Source organism: Phoenix dactylifera, chromosome 3 (genome assembly GCF_051530095.1).
Source record: "Phoenix dactylifera cultivar Ajwa chromosome 3, Ajwa_hap1_PhDact_Kaust_v1.1, whole genome shotgun sequence".
Taxonomy (NCBI): Eukaryota; Viridiplantae; Streptophyta; class Magnoliopsida; order Arecales; family Arecaceae; genus Phoenix; species Phoenix dactylifera.
In genome coordinates, this window is record NC_143192.1 from 43,910,600 (window position 1) to 43,935,916 (window position 25,317).

The 25,317-nt window shown below is 39.1% G+C and overlaps 1 long non-coding RNA gene across 1 annotated transcript; it reads left to right on the forward strand.

Moving 5' to 3' along the window:
• Positions 1-803: 803 nt before the first annotated feature.
• On the forward strand, positions 804-24,847 carry LOC120108321 (uncharacterized). The gene is made up of 3 exons (XR_005509720.2): positions 804-1,336; positions 23,914-24,114; positions 24,442-24,847. It is a non-coding gene; the product is annotated as an uncharacterized LOC120108321 (long non-coding RNA).
• The last annotated feature ends 470 nt before the right edge of the window (positions 24,848-25,317 follow it).

The window sequence follows — 25,317 nt, forward strand, 5'->3', positions numbered from 1 at the left end:
TAAAATTAGTATTAGTATTAATATTATAATAGATTAATATATTAATATAATAATAGTAATATATATAGAATAGTAGATCAATATAAAAATATGTTAATAAAACAATATTAATTATATTGATATTATTCAAAGTTAGAATACATGTTATATAAAATTAATATTTGTAATGTATGATATTATATTATTTGTGTTATATTATTTTAACATCCGACATTACTAAATCAAATATAGTTGCATTATTAGTATTGGTGATATTGATGTTATTAGTATGATGAATATTAATATTATATAAATATTCAATTAATACAATAATATTAAAAACAATATTTCTAAATAGTCATGTGGTATAACATTAATATTATAATATTAATATTTTATAATCAGTTATAGGATTTGCAAAAAAAATATTAATATTGATACACCAATATTGTTTTGTAATATTGTCAACAGTAGATTGATATTAAAATTAATTATGATAATATGTTAATATTTTATCTTAGTAATATGACTATATATTACATTGATACTAAAATTAGAATACTAATATAAACATTAAATAATATCATTATATTAATTTAGATAGAAATTAGTAAAATATTACCTTTGATAGCTATCAAATTTGCTTCAATTCCTGGCATTCCTTGTGCTCATCCAAACACAATAATTGAACTAATCAAGTTTAAACTTATGCCGGCACTCGGATGCCGACATTAGCTGCATTTAACAACTGCGTATAATATACGCCCTGTTTACAGTAACGTTACATCATATTAACGGATACTTTCCTCCGAACGGTCCGATTCGGATGGAAGGGGGAAGCCGGTCAAGAAAGCTATTTGGTGAAAAAGAAGAGGGTACCGAAACGATCCGATATTTCGATCCCCCAGCCATGGAATCCGGCAAGCCGCTGCTCTTCGAGATGCGCATGGTGACGGCCGCCAACTCCCTGGTGTTCTCCTCCTCCGATGGGCCGTCCGCCGCTCCCCATTCGTTGGCCTCGATGCCGAGTGGAAGCCCACCCGGAACCACCACGGCGGCGAGTGCGACGGCGGTGGCGGAGAAGCTACCTCTTCCGCGTTCCCCGCGCCGCCCTTCCACACCGTGACCTCCTCCAGATCGCCTGCAGGGTCCGCCGCGAGCCGTCGGATTCGGCGGTCGGCGACTCGCTGGTGTTCTTGGTGGTCCTGCTGTCCGTCCCACTCCCGGCCCTCTATGAGGTGCTGAAGGAAATGTTCATGGCTTCGTCGGTGCTGAAGCCCGGTTCAGGTTGAAGCAGGACCTCATCTATCTCTCCTCCACATTCTCCTCCCAGGGTTGCCGCGCCGGCTTCGATAGAGTACCCTCTGTCTCTCAATCTTTATTTGAGCTATTTTCTTGAAGTTTCATATGGATTTGAGGTGATAGTTTGACGTTGCGCATTATGGGAACATGTGTTTTGGGGCATAAATTTGTTAACTTGACTTGTTGATTATTGGGAGACCTATTGATAGCATCGTGGTATTTTGCATTCGTTTATTCATGTACACTTCAGTGTTGACTTTCTTTTTGTGTTCTTAATTGCGTTATTGATGGTCCTAATTTCGTTTTGTGGGACTTCTTCTTTTTCTTCTTCTGTTGTCGAGATCATTGCTAGTATTTGTCTTCTTGACGCATCTTACTGGTTCTTCTTCTTGGTCTCATCTTGTTTTACAACTTAACTGCAAGCCTTTGTAGTTGCCATGAAAGGGAAAGTAATTAAATAGCATTTATGCCTTCAAGAAAAAAAATGCTGCCATCAAGCTTTGCGCCTGATGTTACATGGAATTTGCTCCACTTGTTTGAGGAAAATGCTTTGATTAATTGCAGTAGTACGTCTACATACACATTCTCTTGGATTTTTTATTCTGCACAAGCGAAATTCTGTTGTGAGGTCGCCAGCTTAAGCTGATTTAGGTACATTTAAGGATTTCACTTACCAATGCCCGCAGGACGGGCGCTTACTATCATTAAAACTGGTGGCAGGAGTGTTTTCAATTGCCACGTGATTTTTTTTTTTGTTGTTGCTGGAGCGGATGATTCATATAGATCTAGTACGGATATATATAAAAAAATAAAAATACAATGTATCTTGGAGTGCACTTGGCAGCTCACTCTTCCCAACTCAAAAAGTATCCCTGTAGTGGTTGGCCACGTACGAAGCCACCCAGTCTGCAGCTCCATTGGCCTTTCTGTAGACATATGATGCAGGAGAAGCGGGTCGCCGCAAGCACGTCGCTTTCGATGAAGGATGGAAGAGGAAGAGCAAGCACATCGCTCTCTTGTGATCATACCACAAAAGAAAATTTGTGGAACAATTTTATTACTCAAAACTTTGATGAATCCAATACAAGGGAGTGGGGCCTTTATATAATAAGGGCGAGCCACACACACTACTAAAAAACACGCGTATAGTGACGGAGATTCCCGTCATTATACCGTGTTTCCGGTTACTAATACGGAATTTGTGACCGGAGCTCCCGTCACTGAATTGGTTACAAAAACACGCGTCACTAAATTCTTAGTGACGACAGCGATTCCCGTCACTAAACTCCGTGACCGAACCGCCGTCACTAAGCCGTTACAAATCCAAAAATTAAATATTTAAGAAATTACGTATTTTCCATCACTAACCAGTCCCTGAGTTAGTGACGAAGGTAACTTGGTCACTGATTTGTCACAGAATTCGGTCACAAGTTTGGTCACGGATCTGTCACAACCTTCAGTGATAGATTTTGTCGTCACAGACATGGTCACAAATTTTGTCACTAAATTTATCATTAATTCCGTCACTAACCTAGTGACAAGGTTACCGTCACTAATTTGTCATAACTCACTGAGCAAAATCAATTTTTAGTAACCAAAATTCTGTCACTAAGTTTATGACTGCTCGTCACAATACTTGGTAAACAATTCAGTAACCAAATTTGATCACCAATCACATTCCAATAACCTGATACATTTGGTATAATGATTGGCTTATAATAATAATAATAATAATATCAGTAATAGCAAAGGCGTTTAACATTACGCAAAAGTCATTTAACATGTCATTCAAAATAGGCATCAACATGTCCTAAATCCATCAAAATCAAGGTCCAAAAGTATGTCATAGAGATCAACAGAGATTTCATTCCTCCTACGAATGCAAAGACCTATCATCTAAGGCAAAAGCAATCATAATGAAGCATGATCAGCAGAACCAGAATCACCATTACTCTCCTGATCTGCATGCCTTGGTCCAAAGCTAATCTCTTCTCTCATCTTTTGAAGAACCTCATCTTGCCATTTTTTCTTTTCGTGCTCAAGAATACCTAGAAGGTCTTCACGCGTGTGTAGCTCTGGAGCTTGACTTGTAGAGGTGGAAGAGGATGATGATTGCCCAATAATTCCAATAAGATTCTCCAGGGGACTAAAGCCATAGACATGGCCATGAGTTGGGACACCAGTTGCCTCAAACCACAAGTCATAATCACGTGGTGGAGCATCTGATGTGGAGGCATCACCATATTTTTTGGAGTATTCAGCTGAATACTTTGTCTGCCAGTTGATTTGAAAGAAGAGAAAAACATTATGGTGGATCAAACAAGAGATAAACATGAGCAAGCTCAATAATATTTATGAATCATAAAAAAATTATACTTACCATGACAGCTTCACTTCTCTTATCCACATATCCTCCCATGCCTTGCTTTGTCTTATGCGTCCGATTAAAAGATTCAACTATTGTTGGCTCCCTACCAAACTTTATTTTCTACAAAAGAGAAAAAAAAAATTCATTAACATATAATGGGCTGATTTGAGATGATTGAATAATAATATGAAAATTATTATAGAAATCTAATTGAATAAAGATGTGTACCAGTCGTTCGTCATGATTGACAAATGCGATTGATCCTCCACAGTATTTAGAGATGCTACCATTCTTCATGGTGTTTCTATTTTTTTGTTGGCTTCTGATTTCTTCTTTCATTCTAAGAAATCCAAATGTCAATTAGCTTATTTCAATTTTCTCTAGAAATCCAATTAGGGGGTTTATCACGGGCTCTATTTAAATCTTCTTTTGATTCCACAAGCTTTTGGCTTCTGACCCTTCCTAATGAGGTTGTCAACCATCGCTGACAATGCTTGTTCCAAACTTGATGCACATGATGCAATTGTCCTGGAAGAATTGTGTGTATCTCCTAACAATATATAGGTCGCAAGTAATCAGACTTACTAATTGGCAAGTGTAATAAGGGCAAAAGTTAATGATAAGAAATATAAATTAATTACATCACCTCAAACTTGTTCCACATTCCAACTTTAGCATGTGCAGGGACCTCCCTCCATGACAACCAAGGACCATTGAAAAATTGGCGCATGATAGCAACAGCTTTGTGGCTGACCTCATAATCAAGATGCCTGCAATTTAAAAAATATTTATTAGAAAATAAACTAAATACTTTAATGCAACAAACACATAAACAAGTTAGTGATAGAAGAAAGTGATATTTTCATACATTTCTCTTGTGCACCTAACAATCACTTTTCTATTTGTATCAACAGGGGCTTTAAGGATTGGCTCTCGGCCATTGCTCTGTCTTGGATCAGCCCTAAGTTCATCATTCATCTGATCCTCATTCATTGCATCCTCATGATTTTGCACTGCACCATTCATCTGATCATTTATTTCTTCATCTATATCCACCTCTTCATCCATGTCCTCATCAGGGATGCAGTCATCATCATCATGACTTTCCTCGACCCGCTCAGGCAACCTAGGAGGTTGAGGAGGAACTTGAGTAGCAGCCCGAGATTGAGTAGCAGCCAGTACTAAAGCTACTTTTCCATTACCTGTTGGTTTTTCTTTTCTCTTGGCCATAGCTGCACAACAATAAAAAGTTATAGTTATTTTCCAATATGAATGTCAATAAATTCAATCAAAGTAAAGTGCAATCAGTGGACCTGTTGCTTTCCCTTTGCTCTTTTCCATATCTACACAATTATAATTTATAAGTCTAAAATTAGTTATATTAGCATTCATAAATATGCATGTTGTTTTTTAATCTTCCTCAGCCTAATGCTCCTCTTCCTCGGTTTGTTCATCTTCAAAATCTTCTTCTTCATCCTCAAAGTCATCTTCCATTTGGTTAGCTGTCAACTCAATTTCTGCTGCATCAATTTCTTCTGCATCTCTATTAACACCAACCAAAATGTCTGGATCATCAAGCTCATCTGTCATCGAGATTGGGGTAGGAATCCTATGGTTCTCTTCTTGATAAAAATCAAGAAAATTTACTTCTGTCCCACTAGGAGGGAATCTACCTCTAGCTTTCGTCTTAATTACTGCCCACCACAATCTTCGATTCTTCTTCTTACCTGGGTAATCAGTGTAGAACAACTGATGTGCTTATTGAGCTAATACAAAAGGATCATTGGTTGGAAGTCTTAGTCTGTAATTGATCTCAACGAGACCATGTTGAGGGTGCACTTTCATACCCTTATTCGTATCATACCAATCACATTTGAATAACACTACTTTATTACCAACACCAAAATAGTCTAACTCGATGATGTCAACCAACATCCCATAATAGTCACTCTCAAAGTCATTGTAACTGCTTCCCTTAATGCGCACACCACTGTTGAAGGTTCTTTTATTCTTTCCATATTCTTTGGTGTGAAATCTGTACCCATTCACAAAGTAGCCCTTATAACATTTAACTTTATTCCCAGGGCCATATGATAGGTCCTTTAAGCACCCATCAACATGATTTTTACTGTCATTAACCTAGCATGATAAAAATAATATCATAAGATCATTGAAAGAAATGATATATATATATATATATTACACTAACTTATCCTAGTAGAATAAATCAAGATAAAGTCTAATTTATTATTATATTTATGAATTGTGTACTCACATATGACCTAAACCAAGCCGGAAACTCCATTTCGCGTCGTCTTTCCAAATCTATTTGGCTTATATTTGGATAAGATTGCCGGATATAATCATCAAAATACCTACAAGACAAAAGCTATAATCACATATGTTTTACTTAGTGTGCATTTTCAAGCATGATTATAATTAAGTACTTGTGTAACTTACTTTCCAAAAGGTTGAACCTCCTCACAATTCAGAAGAACATATAATTCAGCAGCATTATACTCCTGAGTAGTCAAATGCCTTCCAAAAGGTTTTTCAAAAGGCCGACTTGATGAGTAAAAATGGACAGATGATCCACGAGATCAAACTCTCCTTCGTCATCATTACGGGGAACTCGATTTAACCTCGTTTGTATAGAAGGCTCAAAATAATGCGAACAGAAAGTTGATATTTCTTCTATGATGTAAGCCTCGACAATGGAACCTTCAATCGATGCTCGATTCCTTACCTTCTGCTTTAGATCATGCATAAGCCTATAAATAAGATTAATATGTTAATTTCTCAAATTTAATGGATTTAAAGAAATTGTTATGTTTACAGATTTTACCGTTCAAAGGGGTACATCCATCTGTACTGCACGGGGCCCCTGACCTTAGCTTCATAAGTTAGATAAACAGGTAAGTGCTCCATTGAGTCAAAAAATACATGAGGAAATATCTTCTCAAGTTTGCAGAGAGTAACCACAATATTTTTCTCAAGAACCTCCATATCTTGGACACGCAAAGTTGTGTTGCATAAATATCTAAAGTAACAGCTTAATTCTGTTAATGCATCCCACGCTGCAGCTGACAATACTTCACGGAATGCAATTGGAAGCAATCTCAGCATGAAAACATGACAATCGTGACTTTTTAACCCGTAAAACTTATAATCATCCAGGTTAACACACTTCGATATGTTTGAAGCATATCCATCGGGGAGTCTTAACCCTTTCACCCACTTGCAGACCTCCATTGCTTGGTCTTTGGACAACACATAGGAAGCTGAAAGCTTAACTAGCTTTCCATTAACAAATTGAATCCTCAACTTAGGATGTTTGCAATACAACTCCAAATCTTGCCTTGTTTTCATATTATCTTTAGTCTTCCCTTTTACATCCATACAAGTGTAAAATATATTGAGAAACATATTCCGAACAATATGCATAACATCTAAATTGTGTCGAATAAGTAGTGTATGCCAATAGGGCAACTCCCAAAATATGCTCCTTTTCACCCAATTATGCTCTTTGCCGAATCCAGGAATGGTGTGCTTAGGAGCTTTCAAACCAAATGTTATATTAGGCAAGGCAGAGACCCTATTGTTCAACTCCTCACCAAACAGTCAAGGAGGTGGGGGTTCTGTCTCTATTCTACCATTGAAGAAACCATCAACTTGGTATCTGTATGCATGGTCCATGGGCAAGAATTGACGGTGGCAGTCAAAAAAAGAAGTCTTCCCACCATGTTGTAGTGTAAAAGTTTTCGAGTTCTCCATACAATACGGGCAGGCCAACTTTCCATATGTACTCCATCCTGAAAGCATGTCATATGCAGGAAAATCGTTGATAGTCCACAATAAAGCTGCCTTCATTTGAAAATTCTCTTTTCTAGAAATGTCATAAGTGGTGACCCCTACTTCCCACAACATTTTAAGTTCATCAATCAAAGGCCTAAGCAAAACATCGATACTTTTGCTAGGGCTCTTAGGTCCAAAAATGACTAAACTTAGGAAAATATAGGGTCGTTTCATATACATTGATAGTGGAAGATTGTAAACTGTTACGAAAACTGGCCAACAAGAATAAGGACGAGCTGATTGGCTAAAATGGTTAAATCCATCCGTACATAACCCAAGTCTCCCATTACGAGGCTCGGTAGAAAAGGATGGATGAATGCGGTCAAAGTGCTTCCAAGCCTCCCCACAAGCAGGATGCACCATCTCATCTGAATCACCTCCCTTCACATGCCATGACATATTTTCAGCTGTCTTGCTTGACATAAAAAGCCTCTGAAGTCTTGGTGTTATTGGGAGATATCGCAACCTTCTATAGGGAACATCTTTTCTCCTACCACCACCATTATTTCTTCTAAGTTTATATCGAAGATGACCACAAATAGTACACTCAATCAAATTCTCTGTTTTCTTATAGAATAGCATACAATTATTCTCACAAACATCAATATTTGTATACTTCAACCCTAATTTCCGAAGCATTTTCTTTGATTGATAGAAATCAGATGACAGCTTCTAACTTTCCGGGAACATATTCTTCACTATTTTCATGATTCGATCATAGCAAGATATACTCATATTAAATTCAGCCTTGCAATTTAATAATTGACTAATAGCAGATAACTTAGAGTGTTTTTTACACCCTTCCCACAAAGGTACTTCTGCATCTTTCAACAAAGAATAAAAATCTGCAGCATCCTTGTTTGGCTCTTCCTCATGATTAGCTTCAGGTGCACTCCCCAAATGAAGTTCCTCTTCTGGACCCATAGCTTCCATCACCATGGTTCTATATTGCTCACCATGTTCATAACCAACATCCATTGATATGGATGCTTCTGCTGCACTTGTACTTACAGGAGGAACTTCCCCAAGTAACTCCCCATGTGCAAACCATGTTGAATACCCCAGTGTAAACCCCTTTCTCAATAGATGAACATTGATCGTATCACGGCCAAGAAATTTCTGGTTGTCACATCTTATACAAGGGCATCTAATCTTATCACCACTACAATACTCTAACTGAGTAAATGCAAACTCAAGGAACCCTTTAACTCCATCACAGAACTCAGCTCTTATGTAACCATTTTCACAAAGTCGGTGATACATCCAATTACGATCAAATGATATAGTTCCTCTAAAAATCAAATGACAATCAAGAAGAAAGTGAACCTAACAAAGATAGACAATAAGCCTCTTCAGCAAAGATGATATAAAATGATATGAAAATAGAGCACACTATTTCAGCAAAGATGTGCATGAACCTAACAAAGATAGACAATAAGCCTCTTCAGTTTAATATAATTCTTCAATGGAAGCACAGAAAAGTAATCACTCTAAAAGAAGGGCCCATGAAACTGATTAGATAACTGAGGTAATGTGGCAATACTGTTTACCATGTCAAGCAAGAGCACAATAGGAAAAGGTTATCCCATGGCACTTCATGGTCAAGGTAAAGAAAAGAATTTGTCCAGAAAGGGACCTCTCTATGAGAGAAAGTAGGGGCATTATGAGAATTTCACACTATCTAATTAATAAAAGTCCCACCCCACCATTTTCCCTTCGAACGAGTACCCAAGCAACAAGTGCAACATCACAGCACAACAGCCATTCAACCCCCTCCCTCCTTTTCTCTCTCAGCCAACCCAATCCCTCCTCTCTCTTTCTTCCCACCCAAAACAAAACTACCGTCCCCAACTTCCCAAATTGCCTCTCTGCAGGCTAGGAAACTCTCCACCTCCCTTCCATCAAGGGGGAAGACTCGTAGCCAGCTCCTATTCCCGTTTTATATGGGGCCTTTGCTTCTTGTTGGTCACGGTCAGATAGAAAACAGGCAAGAAACCTCTCTCCCTCCCTCCCTCTCCTTCGCCTCTCTCTCCCTCTCTCTCTCTCCCCCTCTCTCTCCCTCTCTCTCTCTCTCCCTCGTTGGATTACCTTGTCGCCTGCTGGGATCAAAGCGTCCAAGAAAACCAGATATTCGGTTACATGGATTCAAAAGAAAAGAAGGATGCTCAGATCTAGGGCATTAAAAGAAAGGAAATCTTTTGCGCTGGACAAAGCAAAAGCAGGTGAAGAAACGAAATACGTATATATTTAAACCTCCACGGAGAGATCAAACAGACAAAAAAAGAAAAACTTACAGGGATCGAGAGACGAGAAGAGGATCGCGGGAGGAAGCGATGATCTTTCCTTCAGACGGGAGAGGGGAATATTAGGGCACGGGCAAAAGAGGCAATGGGTTTCCTTTTTTTTGCTGAAGGCAATGGCTTTTCTCGTCTGGGATTTGCGCTATTGAAAGAATTTGGGCGGGGCGGTGGGTTTCATTTTGGATTCCCTCTTTTTACTTTTTTTTAAATTTATTATTACTCAAAACTTATATTTTTAATATTTTTAGAATTAAAAATTAAATTTGGTGATGGAGATTTCTGTCAATAATCCATCACTGCCAAAAATAATCTTTTAAAAATTTATAAACACTTGGGTTACAATTTTTGTGACGGCTGAATTTCTCACTGTTTGGTTGCAATTTTGGTTATCAGTTTTGTGACAGATATCCCGTCACTACGATGGTCACTAAATTTTGGCGCCCACCCTACCCGCGTATTCTATAACCGGTCTGTCACTAATCTGTCACTAAGTTCACACCATGGTGACCAAATTTCTGTCTGTCACTAATCCGTCACAAATAGTGACTGATAACGGGTCGTCACTAGTTTTCCGTCACTATACGTTTGTTTTCTGGTAGTGACATAAGTAGAAAGACAAGAAAAATAAAGTAAACTTTTAGGGCAATAATTCTAAAAATGCTGAAAAGATTCAATAGGTTGGTTCAAGCAAAATTTTAAGACAATAATTTTCAAAAATGCTGAAAAGATTCAATGGGTTGGTTGGCTTTTCCTTCTTTGGTTGGATTCTCCAAACTAGGTGCGGCTTAGATCGCAGGTTGGAGATTTAGAGTGGATGCCTTAGTTGGCCTTTTCTTCTTTGGCTGGATTCTCCAAACAAGGTGCGGCTGAGATCGCGGGTAGGAGATTTGGAGTGGACGCCTTGGTTGGTCTTTCCTTCTTTGGCTAGATTCTCCAAATTAGGTGCGGCTGAGATCGTGGGTAGGAGATTTGGAGTGGATGCCTGCGTCAGGGCCTCCCTCCTGTGAAGAACTCGACCCTGAGTTCAATTGAGTGATGTTTGATCCGTGGTACTCGTATAAGTCCTTTACATTAAATGTTCGGGAGATATGCAAATCATTAGGAAGGTCCACGATATAGGTGTTGTCGTTGATTTTATGGAGAACTTTGCAGGGTCCAATTTTCTTTGGCTTCATCTTATTGTAGGTGCCCGTTGGGAAGCATTCTTTTTGTAGGTGTGCCATGATGAGATCACCTTCATTAAAAGTTTTGATTCGTCGATGCTGATCTACATCATGCTTGTATTTGCCGTTTGCCTCCTCGATCTTTTCCTTCACCTTGGAGTGCATGGCGGAGAGCTTTTCAATCATGTGGTTAGCGGAGATGTTCATCCCTGGGAGCTTTGGGAAGGGAACCAAATCGAGAGTATGACTCGGCGTGCGACCATACACGATTTCAAAAGGAGTCTTTCCGGTCGATCTATTGAGCATGTTGTTATATGCGAACTCTGTTTGGGCTAGTGCTAGGCCCCACTGCTTTGGCCTCTCTCCTGCAATACAACGAAGGATGTTACGCAGGGTGCCTTCCTTCATTTTGAAAGTTGTCTTCCATTCTATCTGGTGGTAGCCGCTCTTGAGGTCGACCTTGGAGAAGATCTTGGCACCTTCTAGCATATCGAGCATGTTGTCCAAGCAGGGGATAGGGAAGCGGTACTTGATGGTGATTTTGTTAATGACGCGGCTGTCGATGCACATCCTCCAGCTTCCATCCTTCTTGAGCGTTAGCAATGCTGGTACCGTGCAAGGGTTTCATGCTTTCGCAAACTAGTCCCTTGCAGATCAAATCCTCCACTTGGTTCTGCAGGATCTCGTGCTCCTTGGTGCTCATCTGGTGGTGTCGAAGGTTTAGGAGGCTAGCACCGGGTATGAGATCGATTTGGTGCTGAATGTCTCGCATGGGAGGAAGGCCGTTAGGTAACTACTCGGGCATGATGCCCTTGAAGTCTTGGAGTAGGGGGTGCACATCTCTTGGAAACTCCACTGGTTTGGCCTCCTCTCCTTTGATCACAAGGGCATAGGTTTCTCCGGTGTCTTTCAGATCACTTTCAAAATTATTAGTAACTAGGAAGGATCGTCCCTCCACTCGGTAAGGCTTGGGACGACTTCCTTCTCACATAGGTCTAAGGACAATCTTATGCCCATTTTTGGTGAAGGCATAAGTACTGTCTCGACCCCTATGGATGGCGTTTACATCGAACTGCCAAGGTCTTCCTAGTAGAATATAACAGGCGTTCATATCTACTATATCACATAATATCTCATCTTCATAATGTTTTCCAATAGAAAAGGGAACTCTACAGTGCAAATTTATCTTGATTTCACCAATGTCTTTAAGCCACCCGATTTTCTAGGGTATCGGGTGCATCTCTGTAGGGAGTTGGAGCTTCTCTACCATTGACTTGAAAGCAATGTTTTCACTACTTCCGTCATCGATAATGAGGTCGCACACCTTCTGGTTGACCGTGGACCTGGTTCGAAAGATGTGATGCCATTGGGAATCAAGTTTCTGGCGTGGTGCGTATATCAATCGTTGCACCACGAGGGAGAGAGCTTCCTATTTATCCTCGTAGGTGATGGCCTCGTCGTCATTGCCCTGCTTATCTAATGCATCGTCGTGTCCCTCGTCAATGTCTCGGCTTCAGCGAGATTGGTCATCGCTCGTTTTGGGCATTGGTTAGATAGGTGCCCCGGTTGATTGCACTGGTAGCATTTGGTTCCTCGCGATGGAGCATACGAGTTGGTGGAAGGAACCCGTGTCGCGTTATTTCCTCCGGTCGGCTTGGATTGGTGATTGCCAGCCTCTTTGTTCACAATGGGTAAGGCCTCTCGAAGAGGAGCCTTTCCTTTGTTCGGGATGAGCTCGCTTGTTGAAGAGGTTGGGGAACCTCGTCTGTAGGTAGGGCCCTTTTGAGTAGCCCGCTCTAACTGCTTTTCGACCCTTGTAGCTAGTTGGACCTCGTCATGGAGACTGTAGACTGGTTGAAGGTAGATCCTATCCTGGATAGAGAGTCGGAGTCCACCCATGAACCAAGCAACTTGTTGCGCTTCTGTCTCCTCCAAGTTGTTGCGAGCAAAGAGCTTGTAGAACTCGGCGGTGTAATCATTGATGGACCGTGATCCTTGTCGACAATTTTGATATTGCTGGAAAAGGACTTGGTCATAGTCAAGGGGAAGGAATCGGGCTCGCAGCAACTTCTTCATTCGTGATGAGGAACGTATGGGTCCTTTGCCTTGTTGCGTGCGGGAGATTTATAGTTGCTCCCACCATGCTGAAGCGCCTCCTTTAAGCTTGTAAGCTGCTAGCTTAATTTTCTTTTCCTCCGAAGTCTCAATGTAGTCGAAAAAGCGTTCGACCTCTGCAAGCCAATTGAGGAAGTCCTCGATGTGTGGATGGCCATTGAAGGGTGGGAGATCTACCTTCATGCGGTAGTCCCTCTTATTGCGGCCTCTGTAGCGGGCACCACTCCGGTGAGGGTTGCCGCCACCATAGCGATTACCATCACTATAGCAGTTGCCTCCACCCCCGAAGCGGTTTTCACCACTGTAGGGATTGTGTAGGGGTTCCTCATCGCTAGAGGAGTCGTCGTGGGGTGTGCGCGGAAGAGGATGAGTCATGGGCCTAGGGCGAAGTAGGCCAAGAAGAGGAAGGGGGGTTCATCTCGTTCTCTGCGTCTAACATTAGGAATTGGATCCTCGTGACGAACTTGCCTTCCGGCATTAGGAGCAAGTGTCGGAGTAGAGTCGTCGTCATGGGTTTGGGCAAGTCCCAGGGCTTGGGTTATCATCACCAAAGCTTCTTAAATCTTCTTCAAATCTTGTTGCATCTTCCGTTGAGCCGCACCGAGGGCTTCAACGGCCAGCACTCCCGGAGCACCATCCGCGGAGTTGGAGCCCCCCGATCTGTTGGTGGCACCGGCCATTGGAAGGAGAGTGCCTTGTTCTGATACCACTTGACGTAGGGGAAGTGGGTCGAACCGAGCATGTCGCCTTCGATGAAGGATGGAAGAGCAAGAGCAAGCACGTTGTTCTCTTGTGATCACACCAAAAGAAAATTTGTGGAACAATTTTATTACTCAAAACTTCAATGAATCCAATACAAAGCAGTGGGGCCTTTATATAATAAGGGCGAGCCACACATAAGTAGAAAGACAAGAAAAATAAAGCAAAATTTTAAGGCAATAATTCTAAAAATGCTGAAAAGATTCAATGGGTTGGTTTGCTTTTTCTTCTTTGGCTGGATTTTCCAAATTAGGTGTGGCTGAGATCGCAGGTAGGAAATTTAGAGTGGACGCCTTGGTGGCCTTTCCTTCTTTGGCTGGATTCTCCAAACTAGGTGCGACTGAGATCACAGGTAGGAGATTTGGAGTGGACGCCTGGTTGGCCTTTTCTTCTTTGGCTGGATTCTCCAAATTTGGTGCGGCTGAGATCGTGGGAAGGAGATTTGGAGTGGACGTCTGCGTCAACATGCATGGCCTGGAAAGCCACCCGACCACAGACCAATGCTCGGATGTCTCAAATCAGAGGGTGGCACACGTCCGCACCTCCAAATGTCCGTTGAACCCATCCGACGACCGTAGCCGAATCCCCCTCAAACAAAACCATGCTACACTGCAACACTCACCAAGCATAACTAAACCCAGCCGCATGATTCTTCACCCTCTGTTTGGCTTGAGGGAAAAGGTTAAATATAGCCAGTAGAAAGTTGCCAATTTGTCATTTTCTAGAGATCATTAATTAAGCTGGCAGATGCCCCACTAAGAAATCTGTACTTGTTGAGGGCAAATGAAGTGTCAAGACAGGGTATCAGCCAAATTTGATTGAGGTCACCTACATATTTAATTGCTCTAGGATTTTGTTTGTGAAAATCATGATATCGAGGTTGTTGATGGTAGGGACACAACTGACTTAGTTTCTAATTAATTTATCTGGGCATTGGGCTCGGAAGAAATGCAAAAACTCAAAATTCCCAGGTGAAATTTGCCACTTGGTCCCATGTTTGTATCTGCTCTATGAATTGGAAAGGAGGTTTGATGTGATGTGAAATTAGCAAAGGCTTTGAAATTACGGATTTATGATATGTGGAGAAAATTCTTCACCTTTATGTACTGTCAAAATCATTTTGAAGTCTTAGAAAATACACTCAAAGTGCTGAAAAGAAGTCTGATCTGATTAATGCGTACAGAAGATGCAGAGTGTTGGATTTAAGATTAGGCACCCAATAATTGGAGGTTGCAGGACTGGGCATTAAATTAAAATCCAGAAGTGTTCATTTCTAATGCTAACCAATTACATGAAGAATCTTCTCAAGAATGACCAACTACATGGGGTACATACATGGATAATTTGAAAGATACATAGCTAAGCACTTTTCTTGCTTTAGGGTTCATGTCTTCTTTCCTTGAGTTCACTTCTCATTATTCTAACTGGAATCGTGGGGATGATGTTGGATACTCTAATTTAGAACTGCCTTTTAATTGTCTATAGAGCCACAATCCTACTAAAAGGTTAAATCTGAATATTGTGACCAAACCCTTGATAGTATAAGAAAAATCTAGAATGTTAATATAAATTTTGTTCAAAACTCTTCCAGTGCTCTATTTTCTTTCACATTTCAATAAGTCTAAGTAACGTCCATACTAACCTGGTATTTTGTGCAGTACATAGGGTCCTCAACTTTTATATTTTCATAATTATTTGGATTTATTTGCTACCTTGATTTGTGAAACAGTAGGACTAGTTTCTTTGGAGGCATCATTCCGTCCATTTTATTGCCACTAGATGCTAAGTGCTATTTTTCCTCATGTGAAGAAGCAGAACTATGATGTTCTACATTGGCTGCTAGGCTGATCCAGAGAGAGTATATCATCAGTAACAGTTTGTCACTAGTACATACTAGCAAAACTGACAATCAGTTACCAATCTAGATCCACATGGCCCATCCAGTTATCCTTTTGGACAATATTTAAGCTGATGATAATGGGGGTGTTTTAAGACCTGAGAGGGAAAAGTGTAACAACTCTTGCAAAGTCTGGCATTTTCTCTTCTCCAAGTAACAAGTTATGGGAGCAAGGATTTTGTGCCAAACTTGCTAGACCCTGAGCTGTTCCTTTATATTTGAATCCAAAATGTTTTTAACCTTTGATTTATCTCCTTTTACATGCAGTAAATAGTGTGCAAACGACAAAGGATATGTGCTATATTGTTATAGAAATAAGGTTTATTTATGGAAACATATCAGGCTATCTATACCCACATGTTTATCCTAGGTTATTGATGACTTGTAGGGGCTGTTTGGATGCTGATATAAATTGTCCAGCTATTTTGTTATATATGCTATCATTAGAATAAGCTAAATAGTGAAAGGGAAGAGCGTATTCCACTAGGGAAACTGATAAAGGAGCATCTAAGAGGGCTTTAAGTCCAATCAGGCCTATTAAGTCCAAAGGGCAAGATCATTAGTTATTAAGAGCCTAGTCTTTATTGTATATTATATTATGTCCTATATTTTATTTTAAGCTTCAGCCAATAGTTATGTTACAAGTCATTTAAAAAGTTATGTGACTTGCACTTGACCTTTTTAATGAACTTGGATAGATGAGATCTAATAGAAAAAAACATGTAATGAAGGGCTGTGATGCTAGGGCTATTGGGGACCTGGTATAAAAGGTCTATTAAGAGTCTTTGTAAATACTTTCTTTTCCATCTTATGAAAATAATATGGACCTGAGAATTTCTTGGGCTCTTGCACCTAGAATCCTTTTGTTCCTAATTCAGTTTTACACTTTTTTTTGCTGTAATCGCTTTTGTTCTTACTAGAATTCCATTCTTGTTGCACCAGAAACTTAAGATTATAAAACCCCCAAAATATCAGAATACTGGAAATCACCTTGAATAATGAATTCAGTGCCCTACTTTTTGGGCATATGCTCTTGGAGGAAGGCCGGACCATGTAACTAATGCATTGACTTTCATCTCTCAGGTTGCCACACCTTCCCTAACCTAAGGTCAAATGGACAACTTATCCAAGAATGATCTATTCCTGCATCCAGGCACGTCCATGTTTAGATGTTCTAAACATATCAGCCCCTAATTACAAATAAATTAAAATTTCCTTGCATAATTTTCCATTTTAAAATGTGTACGTGCATGGTATAGTTGACCATTTTGGCATAAATTAATGATGCCATGGTTCGTTGTAATTCAAACCAAGAATTCAAGTATTGGTATGTACAAGTTTGTACAGGGAATATATTGATACTAGTTGCATGCCAACCCATGATATTTCACTTTATTTTTCTATGCTGGACCAAGAGGTGTAGCATGTTCGTATAGTACCATACTATATCAGTCCGTATAATCCCAGTAAGGTATTTGTACTGATACTTCCAGTCCTTGCCTCAAACCATCACTGAAATATGATTACATCAAAACAAACGATATTTTCTGGGAGAAGATTGGATCAGGGCCTAATCGCTTTCATGCAGTAAATAGGGTAAGGGGGATGCAAGATAGGGGCTAAAAGTGGAAAGAAAAGGAGGAGAATAAACAAATGCAAAGAAGCTAGGAAAGAGAGAAGAACTACCAGATAAGGGATCAAGCAAACCTAAGGGACTGAAAAATGGGGAGAGTCAATTCTTAGCATACATGAAGCTACTCAATCCAGTCTTTATCCAATTGGCCCAGGTTGTTGCCATCACAGTGATCCAACCAGAAAGCCTCATCCTCTTGATATTTCTATACTTCCAATCCATCCTAGGAGCATTAACGTCTTCAGGTAGGAAGCAAATATTAAACTTAGCTGAGAAGAATTTCCAAATATACTGGGAGAATCGGCATTTCACAAATAAGTAGTTAATAGATTTCATCCTCTTGATTTCATAAGGAAAACTGTACTCTGAGATTTTTAGCTGTTAAAAATTCTATGGATAATAGCAGCAGAATAAAATCTCCACCTTCTCATCATAGGATTTTTCAAATATCCTAATAGCCAATGGCAAATTTGTTCTGCCAAAGTTCAGTACTTTGTAGCAATTATTCATTGAAAAATAACCATTTCCCCTCCATCTTCAAGAAATTTTATCAGGAGCATTCATAGCATTGACTTCTTGGGGATGGTCACATAGAACAGCTAATTCTTCATTTGCTCTTATATACTGACTTGAGAATTCGATTTTCCATTCTCTCTGTTCTGCCAGGGTGCAAAGATCTGCCACTAAAATGTCCTTTCTAGAATCCATGTGATGTAAAATTCAGAAGATGTCGTTAGAGCATTAGGAAGCAACCAGGCATCCTGCCAGAATTCTATCCTGCTACCACCCCCAAGAAAGAATTTTGAGCCAACTTTGAAAATTTTCTGTGCTTGTACCACACTTTCCTACCAAGAAGAAACCTGGTTCCCTAGAGGCAAGAAACAAAAATTCGGATATCTTCTGTACGATTTGTTTTTGATAAGATCCTTCCAAGTTGTTTCATCAAGCTGAAAGAAACTGCACCATACTTCATGAGTAAAGCATTGTCAAAGGTATTAGACTCATGATTCCAACACCACCTTGAGATTTTTGTTTACATACGTCTCCCCAAGTAAGCAAGCAAGTTGCTTCCCAGATTGATTTTTGCCTCTCCATGGAAAGTATTTACCTGCACATATTGCCTTAAAGTGGATACAAGTAAATTGGTATCACTGGCAACATTGCATTAATAAATGCTAAACTTCATATAATAGCAGTATTCCTTTCCAACATGGTAATTTGTTCTCTATCAAGAAGCAACAATAGTTTTTCCTCAACACCAAATGGTATAAAGGGTAACATAAGTGATTTGTAGCTTGGTTTCAGCAGCATCAATACAAGCAATAAGATATATCGATAAATGGAAAAGCATTTGCTTATCATTGATTCTCGGACACTTGTGAAACAAAAAGCTTGACAAGGTACTTGCAAAAGCCTTGATATATCTCTGATTCAATACCTGACATGATTTGAACTCATTGTTACTTGCTTGGATCAATTTGTATGCACCTAGAAGCTGTCAAGCATGCCATCAGACCCTGGGATCTTGACATTAAATTGTAGTATAGTTGATGGCATGACTATCAGCACACATTCAATATATCCAGTTTTTCTGAGTAACAATATCAGCACCAGACAAGGGCTTATTGTCTTACATACATGTTTCAGCTTTAGCAAAGCTGATAACTTGTTCATGTGATCCGTTTTGTTCTTTCAGGCTCGTACTACAGTGAAGCTCATTTGGAAAAATTGCTCCTTGCTGATATCGACCTGAAAATTGATTATTGTTGGGTCTTTATTTATTATTAAGGTTGATGTCTTTATATTCCTTGTATATAATCATTCTTTTCCTGCCAAGATGAGCATGACTTGCATTCTTCACTCTCCGTGAACATAAGGTATAAAGTAGTTATCCTCTTTTAGATAGATTTGAGAGTATTCTGATCCTTATGCAAACTGTGTTATCAATTCAATATGCGTGTGTCAGTGCAAGCCCTAGGTATAACCTTACCATCCAATTGCTTTTTTATTTCCATGTCAATAACTCAATATGCTTCATTCTATTCTTTCAACCTTTTAGCATCTACTCATTAAAAGAAAAACAAAGCTAGAGTCATCCAGGAACTTCTATTGTATTATCCACTCCCCCTTCCCTCTGAGAGAGAAAGATGAAGTTGATGACAACATAATGCAATTAATGGGCTATAACCATCACCATCTTGACCTTTGATCAAGCGGCGAGCGAAGTCTTCATCATATTTTACAGGCCCCAAGGGCTGCAAACGACCATAACTAGTGAACACAAGACGTGAAATATTTTACTGCATACTGAAGCCCAGACAAGCCAAAGTCAGCCAGAAAATCAGATACTAGGCCTTTCATGGGTCCATAGTTGGGTTTCAGTTTCCTGGCTTTGCTTACTAAATTTAAAATTATAAGACATTTTAAGTTTGATTTAATTTGTAATCTAGTGAATCTGTATAGCCCTTCCATTATCTCGTTTCATTGTGATCTTTTCCTAAAATTTAGGGATCTATACATATTCTGTAATCCACCTGGATTAAAGTAATTAGAATCCATTAAGAAATCTAATTGTGCAGTGCATTTTGTATCTTGTTGCATTGTTTAGTTCAAAACTGTACTGTGCATTCTCACAATCACTTAATGTTAGAAATAGATAGTCGCTGCATTTGACATTCCCATGTGCTTATAGAAGGGTGGCCTAGTGCACAAGGCTCCCATCATTATGAGGTCTAGAGAGGGTCAGATATATGCATCCTTACCCCACCATTACGCCAAAAATTTTGAAATCTCGCAATGAGCATGGATCAATCAACCGACCTTTAGATCTTCAGTCCGACACTCTCCCCCAACTGAGCTATCCCTGCTTGGTTGTGCCCCATGTGCTCATACTTCCTTTTATTTTAATGTGCTGCTTCTTGTTCTCAAACCAAAATCTGATAAAAAAGCTTACCCATTTCAAGCTGTACAGATTGTGGACACACGAAAGACTTCCTTCTCATTCACAATCAAAGTCACATATGCTTGCATTTGAGCAAAGTTAGATGATGCCTTATGCATCAAATGAAGAAAACAATCAGTTCATCTTTGACCAAAAAGATGATAGTATCAAACCATTACCTATACAGATGGTTGTTTTCTACATGAATACTTGAGAAAGTCATCTTGGTCTGGTTGCATGCTAACTGCTACCTTAAAATAAATCGTGAAGAAAATAATCTGTTCGACAATTGGTTTGCTGGTTGTTATCATGTATGACAATTGGTAATTTGGACAAAATTAAGTAAAGCTTATTCTACTGATCAGATTTGTTTATCCAAGTGTTTCACATTAATATATTGATCAACGAACAAAGTAAGGGTATGCTTTCCACCTGTGCAAGAAATGTTAAGGTAGCAATTCCAAATGCCGACTGACATATGGTTTCCTTGTGGCTGGGGGCCCGTTAGCACAACCAACACAGCTACTCATTCTCATCTATTCGTCAGATAATGTGCACTGAGCAAAATGAATAAGAATGCCAGTCACCTCCTGACCTACTCCCCAGCCATTGATTGGCTCTTGCAACGCTTGCCAAACTTTCTGTTCCATACGAACTATCATGAAATTTTCATGAGTTAAGTTTACTTATATAGCAGCTGAATTCATGTTACGGTTTTAACTGCAATAATCACATCTTTTAGGCATAGAATTAATTCAACAAGTATGGTAAAAACTAGCCGAGCCAAGCTGAATATCGGCCTACTTGGGCTTGGCTCAGTTTCTAAACAGGCTGCTTGAGCTCATCTCAATCTCAAGCCCAGCTTAATAAAACCTACTGGAGCTTGGCTCGGCTAAGCTTTGAGCCAAGCTTCCCCTATATTTGAACATGACAGGTGTCGAGCTGGGGTCTTGTATGAGCCAAATTCTGAAATATGTTTCAGCTTGGCTCGTTTTCCTAGTGGAGCCACTCTTAGCAAGCCAAGCCCAAGCTGCTCATGATCAGCTCAGTTTGTTTGCACCCCTATCAACATGTGGTAACTAAGAAATTTTCAAAAAAATGCACAAAATATTTAAAAATCCAATTATTAAAAATATAAATCAATTGATCCATAAATGTACTAGTGCATGCAAACAGAAGCAAGAATAACAAGACAACAACAAAAGCAAGAATAACAAAAACATATGAAGTAATAAATATTGATCCTTATTATTTTCTTTGTGTTTCACAAAACTGTTTTAATCTGTTAATAGTTCATAAAAATTATTTACTTAATATTCATTATGAGGTTGAGTATTTAGGTATAATTTGTTGAAGTTTTGCCAATACTAAATCATGACTGATGGGAATTTTTTTCAATAATTCAGAGAATATCAGGACTATAATAACATTATCTCCACATATGATCATTGGCCACTTGATGCTTTAATTAACTCCAAAGTGAAAGGTATCCCATATGTGTGATAGCTATTGCTGCTTAGAGCAAGATGCAATTTATCTGTGTCATCAACTGGTGCAATCATTTAAGAGAGCATTTTGCATCCTCACTGATAAGACTTATCTACTCTCATCTTTTGTTACCTTAAATGTTGTTGCTATGAGGACAACTATTGCCCTTGTGCCTATTAGTGATTCTCATGATGTTTTATAATATTCTGCCTCCCCTGCCTTAACCCTGAGTAGCATCAGGTTTATCAACAGATTTTTACATACTCTGAGGGCTTTCTCTTTTTTTTTTCGGTTTAATGTTTCATGGAGCTCATTAAATTATCCTATAATTGCCAGGATGAAGATGCATTTTGGACAAATGTCTAATCAATTTTGACCTTACACTTGATCAATTATTAACAATGCATCATGCTTATTGTGTGAGATGTTTGTAGCTTCTATAATAATCTTTCAACATTTGAGAAATCTTAATAAACTTGGGGATTTGGTGGCAAGCATGGATTTGACCAGATTTTCTGTTTCTTAAAAACTATTCAGTGGTAGGAGATAATATGCATTTAGAATTCAAGCAGATAGTTTAGAGTCTAATGTTAGTTTTACGGCTTGGTCACTGTTTGTTCTTCATGGTAGCTTTCACATTCTGAAACCATCTTTCATCTTCTACAAACTGTTTTTTCAGTTTTGTATAAGGATCTTAAAACTGAGAGAGAGGGAGACAAATTACAAGTAGAAGCTTGCAAAGAAATAATTGCATCAGACAGTGATGCTGCTACTACCATTTTATCTTATACAGATATGTCCTGAGAAAACTTATTTTTCCTCTGGATAATGGAATACATAATTAGATGCAAGAAAAATATGCAACTCAAATTGAACAGTTTTCTTATTAATACTCAAACTGAAAATGGTAGCATCGATATTGCATGACTGTATAGTTTGATGGTGATGCAATGACCAATGGCAGGAACATATCATGATCTTGAATTTTTGTGATAATTTGATTATAACGAAGCGAGTGATAGTCAATATTGGTGCTTTGTTGATTGAGATAATCAATATTGGTATTGCAGTAGTTATTCTAGAAAAAGGACCAAAAAGTTTAATTTGAAACTGACCCAAACAACAAGAAGTTGGATATTATTATGGGAACATGTGATTGATTATCCTTTTAAGGAGCAAGCCAATTCTAAGCCAAGAATGTTCGTAGGGTAAAGGAAGACCTGATTTAGCTTTGATTTGTGGAAATTTGAAACATTGAGTTGATCTTAGGAAATGCTAGGTTTGATGTGATAAAGAATGCATGGACTAATTTAACATGTAAAGTCTGGGTTGCTGCTTTGTTGGGTTTGAACTTTTCTCCTTCAACTTCTATCGCTCTGAGTTTCACTCAAAAAGTGTCTTTTTAACAAGCCATTCCGTTTATATTCAAAATTGCGATCCAAATTTAATATTTTAAAGGAAGAAGAAGATGTAAGACATCATTGTGATTATCACCACTGGAAAGGGTCGTATCCATGAGGTTTTCATTGGTTTATTTGATGAAATCTTTGGCTTTGATTTGTTAAACTCTTTCAGCATAACCTATCGTCATTCCTGACATCAACCATACAGCATTGACATTTAAGCATTGGGTCTGGGTACTAGCAAGGGCTTGGATGGTTTCTGCTTGTTTAGCCCCTTGGTTTGGATAGTGGAAATGTCACTGTTTTGATGACATTGCAGCACTGAATTGGGTTTGAACCTCCCTGGATTTCTTCACCCCATGAACAGGTTTATTACCGCTCTCCCAATTGTTGATATAAGGCTTGTTGATAACAGTTATAATTGAAATTAAATTAGGCCACTAATTACTGAACATATCAATAAGAATTTTTAAAATTTGTCAGCTAATATTATGCAAGGATTTTCTGGAAGCTATCAATGGTTTTACCATATGGAGTTTATCTGGTTTTCAGCCTGTGTGCACTTACTTTTATTCTCGAGCAAAGCATAAGAGAAAGAGACCTTAGAGCTTTCTGGAAGCTAATTTATGTTTTTTTTGCATGTAATTCAAGAATAACAAACTTGGAAATTCTGCTAATGCTTCAGTTTTGATGTGCTTTATTCATTGCAGTGATTGAGGCCTTCCAATTGAAGATTACTGAGGAACGACTTATGTCAAGATGTACAAAATGCAATTGGAGCTTCATTGAGAAACACTGACCACCGAGGAAGCTGTGCCAGCTTCGACCTTGTCCCAAGTCATTCCTGACCGCCTCATCAACCGGAACTTAGACTTTGGCAATGCATCGATTGCGACCAACTTTATTAGGAGGTAATCTTACCCTAGTTGCCATTCTTTTTCTTTCCTTAATTTTCATTTAATTTTTGTAATGCTACCCTTTTTTTTTCATTCAAGGTTATTTTCTTGAGTATTTAATAATCAGATATACCCATGAAGCCAGCTTTTAGTCACCGCAGATCTTATGATCAATTTTGTCATCCATTAAATTATTACTGTGTTCCTGTATCATTCTTTGCATCCTTGACTGCATCATCCATTATTGCAGCGTGCTGCTGCCACATGATAAGTTGCTAGTTACCTTCCTTGTTCTGGTTTATTTCCACTGCTCGATGACAGAAGACAGCTATTTTTATACAGGGAACCCAGCACCAAACTGCCTTTCAGAAATTCATTACAGTTTGAAATTTGAATGACCGAACCAATTTGTTCTCCAAAATACAATGGCATCTCTGAAGTGAGAACTCAGTTTGCGGTACCAGGCCATAATGATGATTTTTTATGCAGAATAATAATTTAAGACACCTTCCTGAACCTAATCCAAGGTGGGTTGGTGGATGACAGAGATGGGACCCAGGCGCATTAGCAACCAGTACATCACTCAACTTTCTTTTCTTTGTTAATGACCTTCCAGGTTCAAAGAAGATGGTGAAGAGATCTAAGTTTGACCACTGTCCATTCCTTTCAGATCATCAAACACTCTCTCTTGTATCAATTAGTAATATACAAATGCAAAGGACCAAGGAAGTACCTTGGTTTGTGCTTTTAGTGTACGTTTTTATATTTCTTGCTTTATAGTGGCTGATTTGATCAAGGAGAAGAAAAATTTGGGGTCCACCAAGTTTATTTTTGTATGTTAGATTCAAATTGATTAGACTGATATCTTCTTTAAACTGGAAGGGTCAAGTTTGGTGAGATTTGGAGAGGGATATTGTCGGACCTCACCACTCACAGCTGATGGGGCTCGGTGGTCCAATCCGGTAGGACAATGGAGTGGTGGTGGGGAGACGAAGGTAACTGAGGATGGACAGAATCGGCCCAACTGCGTTGAAGCGTAGACTTTTCTTTCGTCCCTGTCGGCCTCTCAAAGCGTGGGGTTCAGAAAAGAAAGATAATATTTTGATAAATGTTCTTAAAATTTTGGAAGCATTTCTTTCAAGCTATGCTTTTGGGTGATGTAGGGGCCCCTTGTTTCAAAACCAAAGAGGTTGTGGTGTATAGTGTACTCTACTGAAG